Genomic DNA, 18496 nt, shown 5'->3' on the forward strand with positions numbered 1-18496 from the left:
GTGATGAGGTTAATGAAGCCTTTGATAACACTTCACTTGGTATTTTCATAGTTGAGGTACGTTTAGGTACTGATAAACATCATTTAATGTTAATAAATTAAAATTAATAGTTAAAAAATGGGAACTGATTACGAGCAGCAGTTCAGTAGCAAAATATTTGAAGATTACAGAAGAAAAAAAAACCACCTATGAGTCAACAATGTCATACTGCTGCACAAAAGTAAACATCCTATGAGGATTTCTTAGGAGGAGTGTTGCATGTGAATAAAACCAAACAATCCTTCCACACTACTTAGCTTTTTGAAGGTCTGAACTTAAAAATTACTTGGGTTTTTTTGCAGATCAATGATACAAGAGTCCAAGGAAAAGCAATAAGATTGATTGATTCCCTTCCGTGACAGTTCAGGACCAGAACCACCGAGGTGCTGCAGAGATCTACATCATGTGCATAAGTGTTGCATGTTCATAAACTAAGCAGGGAGTAGGACATTATTGACCTGCATGCCACTGAAAGCATTTACACCTGGTGAAGAATATAATCATCTCCCGGTTAACGAAGCAGCTTATGACTTGCATAAACTGAGGCTGAAAATTTAAGGGTCTGCATAACAAAAGCAACTTAAAAAGAGATTATTTAGGGCAATATTGAAACAGTAAGGTATCTCTCTCCTAACCAAGACTGTCAGAAGCAGCGGCATGCAATAGAATATTAGACTAGAAGCCAACAGACAGAGTTCAAATCCTTCTGTTCTTGATCTGCTCAGCAGTTGTGGGGAGGCTGGCGTATCTCTCCGTTTCCCTTCCCACTGTAGTTCTTGGTTTCTCCTTTATGTGTTTTGACCTTTTTGTTACCTTTGACTTTTATCTCATTGGAGCCGGACCATCTTTCCCAGTGTTTCCATAAAGTTTAGTACGATGTGTCTCTGGATCTTTGTGCGAGACTTTAGACGCTACAGCAATAGTAATTGAGCAGGGAGGAAATTAATTTCTTTCTTAGGCAGAGTAACGATCCCAAATATACATTAACATCTGAGACTCGAATTTAACAAATGGCTCTTTGGTTCTGTGGCATCTACTTCAGCATGCCATTGACTTCACAGTAAGTATGCTGCGGACTGAAGCTATACATATGTTGCAGACAACTTTCCTTTGGCTGCAGACTACAGAAAGCTAGACTGGCATTAACAGCTGCCTGAAGCACAGGTTACAGTAAAGTATATCATGTTCCTATCATCATTACATACCTTGGATTCCACTGTAAGCCTGAAGTCTGGGGGTGAGAAGAACTCTTTGGACCATAAATACATTAGCTTGGCGTGATGAACTATGCAGCTCTGTCCTTCAGCTAAGGGAAAAGAGCAAATCAAGACAGGATTTTCTTCCTCGTTACAGAAAACTTGGAGACATTTCTGTCTGTCAGGTATTACTGATATTCTTAGTGCATGTATATATCTGAGGCAAGGTTAAGTGTAAATCTTCATTCACAATCAAATGTAGATAATTCACAAGTGTGCTTACAGCTAAGTGTGCAATAAAATATTTCATTATTATTCATTATGCAGCTTGTGGACTGTTGGCAAGTTTATTAAAGGGAATAGGAGAAAGACTGTAGAAACAAATAAGAGATAATTATCAGAAACCTAGGGAAAACAGAATTGCCGCTTTTATGATGTTTGAAGACTGCAGAGAGGAAATGGACCAAAGGGACAGAGAATCAAGGATGAGGAAAAAAAGAGGCATGCTGCTTTTACAAGGAGAGGACTTTGCAACAAAACAAATGTTTTGCTTTCCTTAATACTGAATCCTTCATAAGGCCAAAATGAACATGAGGGAAAAAATAAACCCAGAGGTAGAAATCCATCTGACCGAGAACGGATCCCAGAAAATCTTTTTTTTCATCAAAGTTCAAGACGTAGTTGGGAGATAAAGGTTTTTAAAAAGAATACATATTTGAAACTAATTGTATCCACAACTACCAGGAATAAGTTCAGCATAAACAGAAATGCTTCATCGCCTTCCCTAATAAGGGAAAAAGAGCATGACACAATGTCTGTGATTGAAAACAAGTTCTCTTTTTTCTCTCATTTGCTGTCAAAGTTTAGCAAACTTATTTGCATTCACTTCTCCTGAATGTTGTGATAGTTTTGTCACTTGCAGCCAAACCTCTGTGCCATGAAACGCAACGTTGTCAGCTCATCCAAACAAGCTCTGAGCTGCACCGTTTACTGTACAAAAATTGAGATTAAATAAACAAATTCTGAATATAGGGCATTAGGGTGTTTGTTCGTACTTGGAAATCATCATTGTTTTTGAATCTTACCAGAGAAATTGCCCCGCAAAGCGATTTCCGACCCTTGATTCAGCATGCTGCTTCTGCATCGCTCCCAATCCCTGTTAATCCTGGGCATAAAAACCACCCGGGGCTACTGCGCGCTGCTGCAGAGCTCCACGCTGCGGCTCAGAGGGAAAGCCCTTTTCGCCTTTCTTTATTGCCCTCTATCAGACAAATAACTTATAGATGTTAAAACCGTTTGGAGTTAATAGAAGAGACCCTACTACCACACGCAAAGCGTTTTGCAGCGCGTGGCGCGGGGCTGTGCAGGTTTAACCTGTGTATTAGCTCATCGGCGTGCAGTTCCAGCAAGGCTCGGGACACGAGGCCCTTCCAGCAGGGCTTGCAAAAGCTAATCCACAAAGTGCTCCTGCTAATTGCTTAATGTTCTGGAACATGTGGAAATTAGAAAGTAGCTCAACTTTTTTATCTAATTGCTGAGTTCAACTTTGTGTACTTCAACTGAAAGTAGCTGAGGGGACCATCCGCCTGAGCAATATAGTTGTTGGGCTGTTATATGGGCTGAATAGGCAATTTAAAAGCAGCTATTTATTTCGTATATTTCTCTGATAGAGTATATTTAGTGTATTTCATTTCTTTAATTCTCATACTGTGTTTGCCTCATGTCTATATATATATATTTGTGGATGTTTCAATAATGTTTTAGTATGAGCATCTTGAGGATATTTTTATACAAATGCAGGAGCATTCATATTCACAGATTTGAATGTTTGAAAATAGGAAGTATTAATGGAATTTATTTCTGTAAATACAAGTCATTTACAGAAAGAGCCTCTGTAAATGTTACCAGTTTGAGCTACTGTAACTATTACTATGAAATTCAGTAGGTGCATTGCAGTAGCTCCTGAAGGCGCTAGCCATATATCAGGTCTGTGCTGCAGGAATATCAGTGGCTCTGGAAAAATGTGTTCTGCTGGGGGACGGGGGAGGACACCAGAGATAGCTGATTAGGCGTCCAGACCCCTACTAGTACAGCCGGCCCCATCATATGCAACATGCCAAAGCCAAACACGGCTGAGCACGGAGAGCTGTTCTTAACTCATGAAGGATGGTCCTAGTCCTGCAAGGGATCTGCGAGCACGAGCTTTCTGGTCTGTGCAAGAGTCTATGAGTGACGTCTAAGTCATCTAGTAGTAGACACGGAGCTGGATTAAACATTTAGGTGCCCTTGTGCATTTTTTTAATTTTGACAAATCTCTAAAATTTGAGCAGGAATTAAGGCATTAAAAATGGAAACCCTTTTAGAAGTAAAAAAAAGAAGGCATTGACATAGTATGAAACAGAGCTTTGCAAGTGACTGTGCCACATTGCTACCCAGAGCCCGGCCGAGGCAGCTGGTGGGGCGCAGGCTGAACCATCAGCCCAAGCACAGGTGAAACTATGCGGCGAAGCCCCGCGCACTTTCGTAGGGAGTTATCATGATGCTGCGGCGTTACAGCTGCAGGTAAAAATAGCCACCCTACAGTGAGTATACGGTGAGTGAAGCAACGCAGTTGTTGATGTAATCTTGGAAGTGCCAGCCGTGCCCGAGGTTTTCCTTTTGGTTTCTCTGTGCGGAATCTGGGTCTGAGAGGTCAGGACATTTAATTTTGAAACTCCCCCTGTGATATTCACGTACTTCCCTAAACTGGAGATTTGCACAAATTGAAACAAGCGTCTCTGCTTCACTGATTGTTCTGTGGGAAAATATGTCTGATAAAAAAGTTTACTTCCTTTTTTTCCCTCAATTCTCTCAATTTTTACCGGATTTTGCAAAAGCAAAATCCCAAACACTACATTCCCTTGAAAATACTTCCCCCCCCTGCCCCGACCTTAAATTTCTACTCATGGTCATGGTTTAAATGGTTTAAATATTCTATGAAGAATTAAATATCTTAAAAGTTGAAGCTGAGAAAGACTCCGAAACGCCGACAGTTTTCGCAGCTGTTTTCGCAGCGTGAGCCTGCCTCCTTTCCGTGTTTACAAAAACACGCTTTATCCCGTTTTATTATGACTAAACTCCTGCAGATTGTCCGCTTCAGAGAAATATTACCCCGTGACCTGGCAGGAGTCCCCGCCGGCGATAACCCCGTCCGTGCCGGGGGCCCCGGCTAATCGCACCTCCCCACCCTGCCTTCCCCCCGCCTTCCCAAAGCCTCCCACAAAACCCGCCCCACGCAACCATGACATCTGTATTTGCTATTTGACGGAGTTATTCTTAACAGCGGCTCGTTTTCAATCTCTCCTTACAGTTTTGCTCGAGTACGAAGGCTGTCGCAGCTTTCTGTGGTTACTTCGCACTAACCCAGAATTGTTTCTGTAAATAGGGGGACTGAAAATACTGGGTTACAAACTCACATCTATGCGAAGCTGTGACCGGATTTGCAAAACTGTGTGGGAAAAAAGATGAAAAATTTTCAAGATTCCTTTACTGCTGCTCAAAATGAATAATCTATTAATAAAAATTATGAAAACAAAAAAATTGCACATTAACATACATATAAAGAAGAAGTGCATAACAATGAGATGAATACTAAGTCTCTACCAAGATCTAGAATATAATTACAGGCTCAATTTTCTGAGAGATGAAAGAGACAATTTTTCAGAAATCTGGTTCTATCTGTCCCTCAAAGACACTGAATAAACCCCCTTTTTTTTTTTTTTTTTTTTTTTGGTCTTGCTACATTGCTCCTACTAATAAGGAAAATTCCATTTTTTTCATAATGTCTTTAGTAATACAGTTGCTTCTTGGAGAAGTATGGCAATAATAAGATACTTCAACCTTGATGACTAGGCAATACTAAAATACAGATATGGTACAGTAATTCAGATTATTGCAGGTATAATGAGCAATTTTCTCCTGACTTTTTAAAATTTTAACTCTTTTTTGGCTAAGATTGTGTCTTTATGGTAAAAGCCTACTAAATTTTTTGCTACCACTGCCTTGTGCCTTGTGACTGTGAACCCAGTGTAAGGGAATTTATTTTGAAAGTAAATCTGAAGATGGTCACCTCATTTAAACTGTTTTCTTGAAGACTTTATGTACATCTTTTGTTTCCTCCCTCAAGAGCAAACGAGGGAGACTGACAGGATTTTATTCTTCAAATAAATGTAAGCAGTTCTTAGGGCTTGTCACTGAACTTGTATTTTCTGGTGGATTTGCAGTCTTCTAGGTGCCCATTCTAGCTGTGCCCTCATCATGTGAACTAGTGGTATGGTGATCACTAATATTTTGATTTGATTCTTGTATTTTATGCTTCAATTTGATTTACTTTTGTGATAGATGATACATCAATCAATGCGTCAGTCCAGGTTTTGCATGAAGCAGCAATCAGCCACTCTCAGGTTGGCATTAAATGGCTGTGTGGGCTGGATTCCTGAAACCACCTGAGAAGTGTGCTGGTGCCTAGATATTTCAAACATATTTATGTATAGAAGTGTGCTGGTGCCTAGATATTTCAAACATATTTATGTATAGAAGTGTGCTGGTGCGTAGATATTTCAAACATATTTATGTACAGCTCCGCTCAGTGTGACAAGGCTTGTATGAACTAAAAGACTAAGCGGCGTTTCAGAAGTGGCGTGGATGCTGCCAGGTCTTGAGGTGCAGTGTGACAGCACGCAAAGATACCTAAAGTAGAGGCAAACAAGGTCACAACTAGAAAACAAGCCGACTCTGGAACTGAATTAACCCACCAGCCTACCCTGGCTAATTGGTCCTGCTGAGAGTGAGTGTGCTCATTAGTCTGGGTGCAGCATCATCCTCATACCGACTTCAAGACCGAAGCTACTATTTTTGACGGGCAGATCACTGTGATATGTAGACGTAGTAATTTGCGCAGAGGCTCCTGAGGCGGCATGGCATGGCTGGAAGGAATGGCACCGCAGGTTCCTGTGGGCTTTGGGTGACGTTGGGGCTCCTCGATGCCCACGTTGCCTCTAACAGCAGAGGCACGCCTCGGTGGCAAGGTACGCCGGTCCCGGCGAGGGCCAAGATCTATTGCTGGCAGATCCTGAGCTGATAAACTCCACCAAGGCTGCTTGGCTTGGCTCCAGCCCTGACTGCAGGAGATCCAGGCAGGAGCATGAGAGATGTGGGGCAAGGCAGCGGTGGCAGACGTCAGGGAGAGGCTCAGGGCGAGGAGGCAGCAGGGAGGTGCAGGGGAGGGACTGAAGACAGAGAGGTGATAGCGATGGAGCCTGGGTTTAAAAAGCAAAATTTTGGAGGCCTTTCAGAGCAGTGAATGCTCGTCAGTAAACCACCAGGAATGTCTGGTGGATTCATTGCAGGGAGTAGGAGGCTTCGTCTTCTCTGTTCATCAAAAGCCTAATCAAAACCAAGATTAGGTTCTTTTGAACATCCATCCATGCTGCACTGGGATGGGGTATTCTGCTCAACACAAAAATATGCTTTGATAATTCATCTAATCAGATGGAGAAGGGCAGAAGGCAGCGAAAGCTGGGAGATGATAAAAGGGAAAGGCAAATCTGCTCGGGGTAGGACTAATCTGACAGTCCGTCAGTCCATCTTTAAGCTGGGAGAAAAGGTGGTAATCTTAAGGCTATCCTGGTAGGGTACCCAAAGAAAGTGTCACACAGCGGGGGGCTGACTGTGACCTTGCCCTGCAGCTCTGCCTCTCCATTGCATACTTTTAAAAATAAATTATTCCTTCTAAACCACATCCTAATGCATCAGTAAACAGTGTTGGAAACTTTGCAACATCGTTTTATCCTGTTGTGGAAGCACACAGTAACCATCCAGCGATTATTAACACATATTAATTTGGGGATCCTTGGACTAAGGCAACTTTGTACTTCTTAATAGAGAACTTTTGAACTTCTTAATATCCTTTTATTCATGGCACAGGATAGAATTTGTGTTATTTTGGGATATTAAGTTGTTCACTCCTCTGAAGTCCGTGTATCTCGAATTTCACTGGGATGGTTGTTGGGTTGCTTGTAGGCTGACCTTTAAATCTAGGTTGCATCCATGACCCAGATGATCCTCTGACGTACAATTCAGGTGACAATAGACTTGTTAGAAACAATAAAAGTTGTTAGTGTGGCTCTAGCATGACCTCTTGCTCTCATGGAAAATTGGGTTGTTAACTGTAAATTAAGTATTCCAATCTCACCATATTCCTACAGTACCTGGTTTTATGCCATTTGGGTTTGCTTACTGCTTCATCAGGTTCTTGCTTTGGGGTGTTTCTTCTTTTGGGTTGCATGCACGTGCACATTGCGTGCAGAAGGAGCAATGGTAGTGACTATTCTGCAGAAAAGATGCTGGTGAGTGTTGGTAAGACAATAGTGAGAGGTTTGCTAGAAGGAATGGAGGCAGTATGTGTCCACGGCTCAATTCGCTTCAGCTGAAGTGCACGTAAACAGTATAAACCCAACACTTTCACTCTGGCCTTTGTATTAAAAGAATTGTCTGGACAGCAGGCACACAGCAAGAGTTAAACCACAGTGGAAACCTTGATGCTGGTCAGCTATCTATTCTTGTTAGCTTCTTGGAGTACAGGTGGTTTTTTCAGCTTAAAATGATGAGATTAATATAGATTCCTTGGCTTCATATTTCAAGCAGCAAGAGAGCAATATATTTACCTTGAAAGAAGAAAAGATATTGGTTGTGAAAAATACTCACTGGAGAATCCTGGAAAAAGAAAACTCTCGTTCTGTTATTAAAAACAATAAAGCACAGGTTCTCTTCCCTGCTCTGTCCCAAAAAAATGGGCTCAGTTCTGATTTGAAGAGACTAGATTTAGGCAGAACTTTCTCAGCTAATAGGTGCAGGTACCACCAAAGGAATTTCATGAGAGTTGAATGGTTTTAGAATTGAATGGGTAATTTATATTGCATATGCATGACTTACTTGCACTTTGTTTTTCTCTGACATACTAAGTAAACTTTTTTTAAGTATGATTAATTCAAGAGACATCAGACATCAGGCTTTTAAATAGTCCTTCTGCAATGGAGCTACACCACAACTGCTTTCCCAAAATGGAAACTCAAACTTTTCAACCAAAAGGAATTGAGTGTTAGATGTCTCAGAGACAGTCTGCTTTCGCAGCTTTGCAAAACTTAGATGGGAGGACAGAGAGAAATGAGCACTCCTTGCAGAAAGCCAGATTACACTGTGAAAGCAGACGTGTGAGTGAGTATCAGGGAACTCACACGAGGGAGGAGAGAGCTGCAGGAAAAGCTTCAGTCACTGCCTGCACCTTATTACACGCGTAATAGCCCAACCCAGCACACAAAGCCCTCTGAAATCACCCTTCACATGTTCTGTCATTCAAAAATTATTTATTTGTAAGACATGCCTTGATTCTTGCTCACAGGCTGATGAAGCTGAAGCGTCCTCTGGAGCACAGATGTGTTACTCAGCCGTATTCTGCACGCATACATCGAGTACCTGCTCCGCGAGGCAGGCGGGAGTGATGACAGCAGCTCGGGGACCGGCAGCCTGCTGTGCAAACACAGCACGTCTCCAGCATTTTCAGCCCTGTCTCCCCCTCCCTCATCATCTTTTTCCCTGGCGTTGCAGCACTACCAGTGTCAGTTAAGCCCAAATATTTTCTAGCTACATAAAAATTATTTTAGAGCTCCAGGTGACACTGTAAGCAAACTGATGAGTTTCCTTCCACAGCAGCTGGCCAGCTGTTTGCTGTTGCAAGAGAAAATGCCAGGCAGTGACTCCTCTTTTCAATCTGCTGTGCGCCTTCAAGAACTGAAGACTCTTTGCTTTCTGTCCTCCACCGAAGACATTGCCCCCCAGCTCCCGATCTCCCCGTCCCTCCAGCAGCAGAAGCCAGCACTGTGCTGGCTGGGAGCCCTGCCCCGTCCCTGCTGCCCTCAGCCCAATGGACCGGCTTGGGTTTTGTCTCTGGCCCCCAGATAGGAGCGTGCAGGGGATGCGACACGCTTCCTGCACTTTTCAGACAATATTAAAAGATGGTGACCGGGATTCTAGTGAATTAGCCTCAACCTGTGAGCAGTCTACAGTGTGGGTGCAGTTACCTGGGCAAGGGCCACAGACACCTTCAGTTCTAAATTATAATATTGTGCAAGCTTGTCCGAGATACTACTTTGCCAGTATGAAGGATAATGTGTGTTTCTTCATCAGAGTACCCTTTGACACACATACAGTGCTTCTAATTCAGAATATCTCAATGACTGCGATGACCCTGGGGCTGCTTTAAGAAGCTTCTCAGCTCTTGTGTAAGTCGTAGTCTTGTCCCTTTGATTTTTTTTTTTATTTCTACAGCCTGCTTCCAGGGAAATAAATATCAGCAAGGGCCACAGCAGGAGATATACAGAGCCCTCTTCCCTCCCTTGAAGAGGGAGCTTCTTGGTTAGGAAGATACAGCAGAAATCACACAGGACTGGGGACCTGGGAAGTCATCTCCTCCGTGGCCCCATTACCCATCGAGAGCGATGGTCTCGCTAATCCGCGCACCTCCGTTTCTCAACCCTTGCAAAACCGGTCCTGAAAAAGCAAGCGTGCGTGTGTGTTTTGGGGGAGAGGGATGGCAATGTGGAAAACCCCAGGAACTTTAGATGGGAGAATGGGTGCTCAAATGAATTATTGGGCTGGAGGGAAAGGGAAACCCAGAAGAGCAGCAGTTGATTCACACGTAAATCAGCAGAGTCCACTATCACCCAGCCAGATTACTGAATTATCCATCCCGAACCTGAACAGTTTCCAAATTCTACGTTGCAGATTCAGCTTATCTAATTAAATGTGTTTCAGAGGCTTTGCTTCTCTGTATGCCTACCCAGAGTTATTTTGCAAAAAATACAGGAAAAAGAGGCAGCTACCATTTGCACCACGAGTTCTGATTCTGCTGTGTTTGGGAGTGCTGTATAACCGCCGGCAGAGCATTAGTTAATAGATGCCTTTATTAAATAGAATAGCCGAGATTATATTCAAGGCAAGATATTTGTCATCGGTGTTTGAGACTTGGCTGCAGATGTCATGTAAGGCTGCAGTTATTTCTGGTTACCCCTTTCAGGGAACAGCTCCATGTCCTCTAAAGCCAGGCAGCAGCCCCAAAGGCAGAGTGCACCTGGAAATTGCCTTCGCTTCCTTCTCATACTCCCACCCCTCAACAGAAGATATTATCTGAATAGCTTGAGTCAAAAGGGTTTTAAGGACAGGTCACAACAGCCTGTACAGATTCGGTAGGGATCTTAGAGCGTGAGTAAATGCTTTCACCTGCCTTGGGCCGTGCTCAGAAACGTGTTGGAGCGGGAGCCCGTGCACTATGGGGAATGCAGGAAATGTTTAATGTGACCGAGGGACAGTCCTTTCCCAGGGCAGGGAGGGCTTTGGCAGACCTCTGTCCTGCATTAGCCAGCTGAGTCTGCCAGCTGTGTAATGGCTGGCTTCTTGTAGTGTCTTCAGCAAAGCCCGTGGGTGTCCCTTGAACATCTCCTGTGCCTCCACCAGCAGCAACCTGCACAAAGCTCCTCTTTTGCACTTCTGCGTTGCCCCTTCACAGGCCCTCCAGAAATCGGGCTGGTACAGTGTCTTCTGAGGGAAGAAATATCCCACAGTTATGTCCTGCCAGGGGAAGAAGTATGGTCTTTAAATATAAACGCAGATTTATTACATGAGAAAAATGCAGGGTGCATTTTGTCAGTATGTTTTTAATACTTTCTGATTCCGAGGGAAAATATTTTATTACAGCAGCAGTTGACTTGGCAACTGCTGCATCCCAGCCATCCCCGTGGAGGGGACAGCATGTCACCTGGATGTGGGCACAGACACTGAGGGGAGTGATAGCTTTTTTTAATCACAGATCACCAGTTTTAATATAGCCTGGGTTTTCAGTGGTTATTTACAGACTGTTTTATGACCCCCATGACATTACTCTGGATTTACTCCAATTTTTAGTAGACAAGAGCTCACGTTTCACTATTTTGTTAACCAAAAAGTCTGAAAAGACACTGAAGGTGGACTCCCAAATTGCCACGGCACAGCCTGTGCATAGCAGTGCTGGGGAAAGTCTGGTCGCCCCTTCCTCATTGCCTTGGAAAGAAATCCTGGCCATTTGGTCACCGTATCTGCTCTCAGGTCTCAGGATGTATTCACCAGGATTTCTGGTACAACCTCAACCAGGTGAAATGCTTAAGGACTTTTTAAAGCCCGTGCCATAGTAGAAAAGCTTGGCTGGTACACCCGTACCAGTTAATCTTTGAGTTGTGATTTATTGCGGTATGCGCAGGCATTTGCTGTAGTTTTACTGTCTGCCTTCTTATTTATGACCTTGTCCTCGTACTCAGAACTAGAAATTCTATCTCTAACTCTTCTATATATCAGCCTGAAACAATCTTTTAAAAATTTCTGTTCTACTTTCTGTTACCACAACCTGGCTCTGCAAGAAGAAACCTCTTCCATTCCTGGATGACTACAGGGTGTAGGTCCTGGGCCCTCCTGGGAGCTGCGCGAGGATCCAGCTTCAGGAGTTCTTCACCTTAGTATCCTTGCTTCGTTGTTTCTTAGCGCATGCATAGTAGGTGCATCATCGCCTCACCACTGCTTCTGCACTCATGTCTGCTGGCAGCAGCTCACCTGGAGCAGGTGAACTTGGCCCAGGGGAATGAGACACTTCAGTCCCTTTCCTCTGAGCTGGGAGTGTGGAGTGACAAGGACAGGTATGTCCTGCTAAGATGCAGCAGCCACCACAGTCGTGCTACTGCTCGTCTTGTGTTTGACAGAATATCATCAGCAGCAACAACGATGATGTGTTTTTAAGGGGTCTGTCACTTGTCTGGATGAACTGAGGACAGAAATGCAGTGTGATCAGTGTCACTTTTGGCTCTGATTAGGATACTGCTGTGATGCTACCGGTAAGCCGTTCCCCCACCATCCTGAAGGTTCAGTTTATTAAGACCAGCATCTATAAGTATGAGTATATAATTCTTCCCCCTCTTATATAGAGGGGAAGAATTAAATTACTTCTCCTTTTGCTTTGAAAAAAAAAAATCAGACTGTTTTCTTAAACTCAATAATAAAAAAACCCCACTAAGAATGAGGAACTTCAAGTCTGGTCTCTTCAATTTCTCTGAAAATCTCCTATGCATGAACCAGGAGAATAAACTGAAAATTTAGTTTTATCCAACTTCTTTTAGCATTTAAGTTTTCACAGTATATATTGCTCTGCAGTGAATGTGCTTGCTTATTACTGGGTATCTCCCTTCCCCCCACATATTATAGAAAGCAATACTATAAGCAGTAAAAGCATAGAACAACCTAGTCCTGTCTGCTACTGGAGAAGAAAAGTTATCCTTGCTCCTAGAGGACAAGCTTTATCCTGGGGCTGGGATAAACAGGCTTGAGAGAGCCCTGTGAGGAGAAGAAAGGTACAGAAACCAGCTCTTGGGCCATATCAGTATCAGAACTGCTAGTACCCAAGTTTGTTTAATTTTTTTTAATTTTTTTTTTAGCGAGCAAAGATTTTTTTTAATCACACAACTAGGAAGATTGTAGATAATGGGCTCCAACTGGGAAAATAATCAGCTATTGCTCAAAGTAGGCATGATTATGCGCTATTCCAGCAGGTACCTGTTTGGGGAAAAAAAAAAAAAAAAGCCTGCACAAGTGCCTGTCCCACAAAAGCATGAGCGTAGAGTCTGGGAATTAGGGCAAGAAGAGAAGGAGATCATGGATGCTCGGCCTTGCTGGCTCTAACAGTCACTTCAGCTCCTAGTTTCTCATTAATTGACAAAAGGGAAGAGAGCTTGAGGAAGAAGTTGAAGTATCCCATCAAGGTGTTGAGGGCACAGCACCCAAAGAGCTCCTCTGTTCTATAGTGGTGGGGGACCTTCTGGTTTGGGCTGGGAAAGAAACAGTGGGTTGGCCTGTGGGATGGCTGAGCAGAGCGTACGGCTGCTTCCCCTTTCTGATTAATTTTAACATTCTGCTCCAAATATTAGAAAGTACATTTGCAACAGATGTTTCATGGGGAGAAACCTCTTTAATCCCTTCCTTCAGGCTAAATAGCTTTACAAAATCCTCCCCCGGGCTTTGATAACCCAGTAAAAATAACAGCTGAGCTACAGATGATCACTAATCTTGCTGTATGCGTTCGATCACAAAATGGATGGCCAGTAATTTCTCACATGTGAGGGTTTTTTTGCTTAGATATGACATAAGTTGCACTTGTAAAATCTCCTGATACAAATTAAAAATTATAAGATTGACTATGTGCTTGGGTCATCAAACATCAACCACTTTGAACAACAGCAATATAAATATAGGATCTACCAGGATAAATTATTTCAGGGCTGGCAGAAGACTGAGTTAATGCGATTTACTCCGTAAGAGTAGAAAAAAAGTTACTTCTATGTCACAAATTATATATTCATATTGGAATCTATTTTGAATGAATGCCTCAATCACTGGAAGCAACAAGGTCGGAGTTAGACCAACACTGAGCAGTTTGGAAAATCTCAGCCCTGAAAACTGTTAAAAGACGTGTAAGCAAGTAGCGACATATAATGAGAGGTATTATTAATGTTTTTTACTTATCTTGCCATACTGCCTGGAGGCCTAGGTCAGGAATTTGAACCTCCTTTGGAGTGGGCAGTATGCATAAATTAGAGCAGACCTCTTTAAATTAATACAAAATACTGTGTTTAGAAACTGTTATATATTAAGAAATGTGGTTTCTTTGTGCCTCCATCTATGCCTCTGCCATTCAGAACTAGTAACATCTTAAACAGAGATTTTTTAGATGCAAAATCAGCAGCAGCACATGGTCTGCCAAGAGCCAGGTACAGATTAAACCACTGGCTTTAGGCTCTGCAGCTTCTGGAGTCACACGCCTACACCAGCATTTGAATTGTTTCTAAACTTAGATTATTTCTGAAAAGGAAGTTCAGCTTTGCCCTTTACTGCACTGAGCTTTGCTGCTCTATGTAGGTCAGTGGCCAGCCTGTTGGAGTAGATAGTCCTTGATCTTGCAGAAGCCAGTCCGGAGAGAAAACGAAGGCTCAAGACTTTGTTGGAGGGTTTTGGTTTTTAAGTGGAGTCAAAACCTGTTGGCACAGCTATTATATAATTTTAATTCCTGGGCTTTTAGAAGGCCAAAGCCAGAGATGTGCCGCTAGCATTGCCTGTCTTTTGCAGAATCTCTCACTTATTTCAAGGCTCCATCTTACTCCGTATGTCCCAAAGAGTTTGCTTTCAGGATTTTCCAGGGTGGACTGGGAAGACAGAGTCTGCTCCTGTGCAGCGCGTCAGGCTAGAACTGTGCAGGACAGCGAGGCCACCACCTTCAGTCCTTCAGCTGCTGGTTGTGCGTAGCAATTCTTCACCTATGGCCTATGGAAATCAATACATTTGGTTTTATTTGGATAACAATGAAGGGGTTTGACCCTTCCTGCGCAGAAAGTGTAACTGCTCGGTTTAATGCCCTGAAAGGCGATCCTCCCCACCCCCATCTCATTCCCCGTGCTCTCTGGAAGAGTCCTTTTTTTTTTTTTTTTTTTTTTTTTTTTCCCCATAATCTTCTGCTGTCTTCCTGGGTGCTGCAGTGATTCTTAGCCCTGCAGGTTATTCCTGGGGCAGAGCCAGATAAGCCCTAGATGGCACATTGGAGAGCATGGAGGCGAGAAAAGAGGCACCAGTTCTCCTGGCAGAGGGTAGATGATGACAAGGCTTACAGAGGAAAAGAACAGATCGAGGGAGGCAGAATCTCTTTGGGGAAGGAGGGAGGCAAAGGGCATGGGCGATTCAGATATTTGAGGGACAAAACCAAAGCTAAAATGATTTTGCTAGGTACTGCAATGCTTCTCAGAAGGTCAGGCACATCAGTGCAAAGTAGACATACCCTGCAGATGATTTAAAACTTGCAGCATCCGTTGCAATGGGCTGTTGCAGACTGAGGCGCCATCACCAGCAAAGGAGGACATGAGAAAGGGTCTAAAAGAGAAGTAGACATTGTCTCTGCATCTTACCCCAAGCTGATGCAGCAAAAAAGTACTTCCTTATCATTCGAAATTTCTGCTCTAAATATATCCATAGGAATCTATTTTCTTTCTTTTAAGCTGCTTCTCCCACTCTCTTGATCTTTTATTTCCTCTGTAAGCCCAATCTATTGTTCTCACTTGAGATCCAGAGCTGATGGCTTGTTTGCTTTCATTATCAAGTATTGCTTTCCGTTTCACTGCTGTTATCCTTCACTTGTACTTTGAAACAAAGGCACGATGTAAATAGAGAACAAGTGATATCCTATAACAAAGCACCTAAGGCTGCTCTATTGTGTATTATCATGAATTGTCTTCTATCACCCCATATTGTTGACCAATTGTGAAACTTAGTACTCTTTGCTATCAACTGGAATTGGGGACCCAGTACTTTTTTCAAATCCCTTTGAGGGCTTTTCCAAGCAAGAATCTTAATCCCCCCATCTTTCTGCCAAGGTCCATGTCTTGTTTGAAGAACATCTATCAACATTCCTGTAGCGGGGCAGGAGGAGGGCCACCGCTTCTGGCCCCCAAGTATAGCTAACATTTCATGCCATTTGAAGAGATTCTGTGGTTATAAAGTGTGACACTTACCAGGTCTGTACGTTCTTCTTATATTCTTTTCTAGCTGTGTTCCAGTATTATGTACATTTTCAAAGATTAAAAAAAAAATTCAAGGGGAGGTAGGTATTTATTGCAAAGCACCTAGACTTACTAGCTCTCCCTAGAGAGTACAAAAAACAATTTTCTGGTTTATTTTTACAATGCTATATGAAGCCCAAGTCTTTTAAAAAAAAGGTAAAAGAAATAAAGTAATAGGCTCCACAGAACAGTAAATATACTAATAATCAATTTATATTTATTTGAAGATGATTCTTTCAAAGAACAGATAGATTTAAAAAAAGGCAGAGGTCACACCACCAGTTACAGAGCCCAGCAGCTGGTAGCCACCGCTAAAACCTTTGGTTTAAAGATGACCTCCTCGAGTTACAGAGAAGTCTGTGGATGGGACAGCGTGCAGCACTGCTGAGTCTCAGTCCAGGCATGGGGCCAGTTCATAGCAGGGTCCGGACATCATCTTGCAAGACAGCAGCCTTCCAGCATGCCTTGTACTGCTCTGTATGAGATGGCTCTGCCTGCACTGACTCCTTCTACAGAAAGCGTTTCCAAGCACACGTGTGGATGTTTTCATCTCTGAGAGGCAAAGCATTAAAGTGGCCAAAATTACGCTTTACAATAGTAGGAACCTATGTAAAGCTACCTCTTCTTCCTATCATCTTGTCCAGACTCTCAAGGCCTCGTCTGTGAGGTGGGTGGTGGGTGTGATACTTGTCTCCCCTTCCCGTTCAGGGGATAGCAGCCTTGCACAGTTATCAGTACGCTGCTGTCGGCAACCGCGTTCTTCATACCCCAGGCAACTGGCCCAGAGGTCCCCTGGATCTCTCTAAAAAGCCTTCCTAAAAACACTCCCCTGGAGGAGAACTTAATCCAAAAGCAGGATTGCAAGAGGAGACCCAAATGGACCCTGGACTTTCTTGGTGGAGGGAAGCACTACATTCGTTATCCCAAAAGAATTATTAAACTGATATTTAAAGCTCTTGAACTGTCTCTTGAAGAACCATCCTTTCCTAATCAAAGGTATCAGGAAAATAAAATTATTCGTGCTTCTGCTTTCATTAGCACTGAGCTCTGCAGAGGACAGGCTGCCCATAGAGAGGTCTTTAGCTCGTGCTTCTGTAGACAATATCCCACAGAAAGAAAGTTAACATTGCTTCGTTTTTATTGCTGTAAAACTGGGAGGACTGCAAAACCAAACCTAAAGCACAGCTTTGTTTTATCTGAACCCTGCTGCAAACCAGCCCATTAATAAAGTAATTGGGCATAGCCTGAGCAAATTGGAAGCAAACATTGCTTATATTCAGCTCCTAATGTGCTCATTCTCTGCGGGCTGAAAGACTGAGCTGCCATGCAGCAGCGTGAGACTCGCTAGAAAGGAGTGTGTTGTGCTGGCTGAGCTGCGAGCCAAAATAGCAGCCTGCTCTGTCAAGAAGAGGACAGTTCTTTTGCTTGATTTTTGGGGGACTTAGCAGGAGAGAAATGCTTCGGTTTGTTATTTACAAAATAAACCACAGAGCGGCTTTCCGCTGAAAGGCTCCTTCATATTTGGGCAGGAAGAAAACGGGAAGGAAAAGAATGGGGAAAACGTGGAAAGCAGGGAAAAGCAAGGATACGGTTCAAATTCAGCTGGGGGGGAAAGCGTCCTTTCCTGCAGGTCCGCCTCACCCCGCTGCGCTGCTGTGGCTTTAGCCTGCCCTTTGTAATCTTCCCTGCCTGTCCAGCTCGCGGAGATGAGGCGATGTGCCTGCAGAGCCTGTTAGCAAGGGCGAGATGTCAGCGAGGATCTGCTGCTGCCTCGTGATACGAGAAAGCAGACGGAGTCTTCCTATCGAAAGACCGGTAGGGCAGTGGCTGGGTTTGCAGGAATTGCACTTATCCCTGCCAAAACCAGACAAAAATCCTCCTGCCTCCGAGATGATGGCTGGCAACAATACCAGCCTAAGGAGTGCGTGGCTTTTTGGAGTGTAAGGTGGCACGTGGCCGGGCACCCAGCTCCATGTTCAGACCACGTATTCTGCAGTAGCAAAATCAAGCAGCAGCCCCGAGTTAGCTCTGGAAGATGCTTTCCAGCACCCTAAAACTGCAGCTCTGGGCTTTCCCTTTCTCCCAGCCCCAGGCTGAGCCCCGGGCAAGGCACACGTCTTTGACTCCAACTACAGAGCCCTCAGAGACAAACCTAGCATTATTCCTGAATTACTGGGGATTTATTTACTTTAGAGCCTTTCTAGCTCCCCTACAGCTGCAGCTCTGGGCTTTCTCTTTCTCTCACCTGTTTAATTTGGGAAGTCAGTGGTGGGGAGGAAGAAGTTGTTTTTGTCATTGGAGATGAAATATTAATTTCAGACAGCCCTCTTAGTACCTGCAAAAAGAGCAGCAGAGGGTATGGGGTCTTTGACCTTTTACCTGTTCTGCAGGTTTTACTGCTCAGCCTTTTAAACCTATTAACTTGACACTGAGAGATAGGAAATCTCACAGAGAGTTTGGGGAGACTGAACTAGCTGAGGTCAGCACAGGTGAGGAAATTAATTCAGAAACACAAAATTGACTTTTGTGATGTATTGGTGGCTTCTG

This window comes from Grus americana, chromosome 4, assembly GCF_028858705.1.
Source record: "Grus americana isolate bGruAme1 chromosome 4, bGruAme1.mat, whole genome shotgun sequence".
NCBI classification, from domain to species: Eukaryota; Metazoa; Chordata; class Aves; order Gruiformes; family Gruidae; genus Grus; species Grus americana.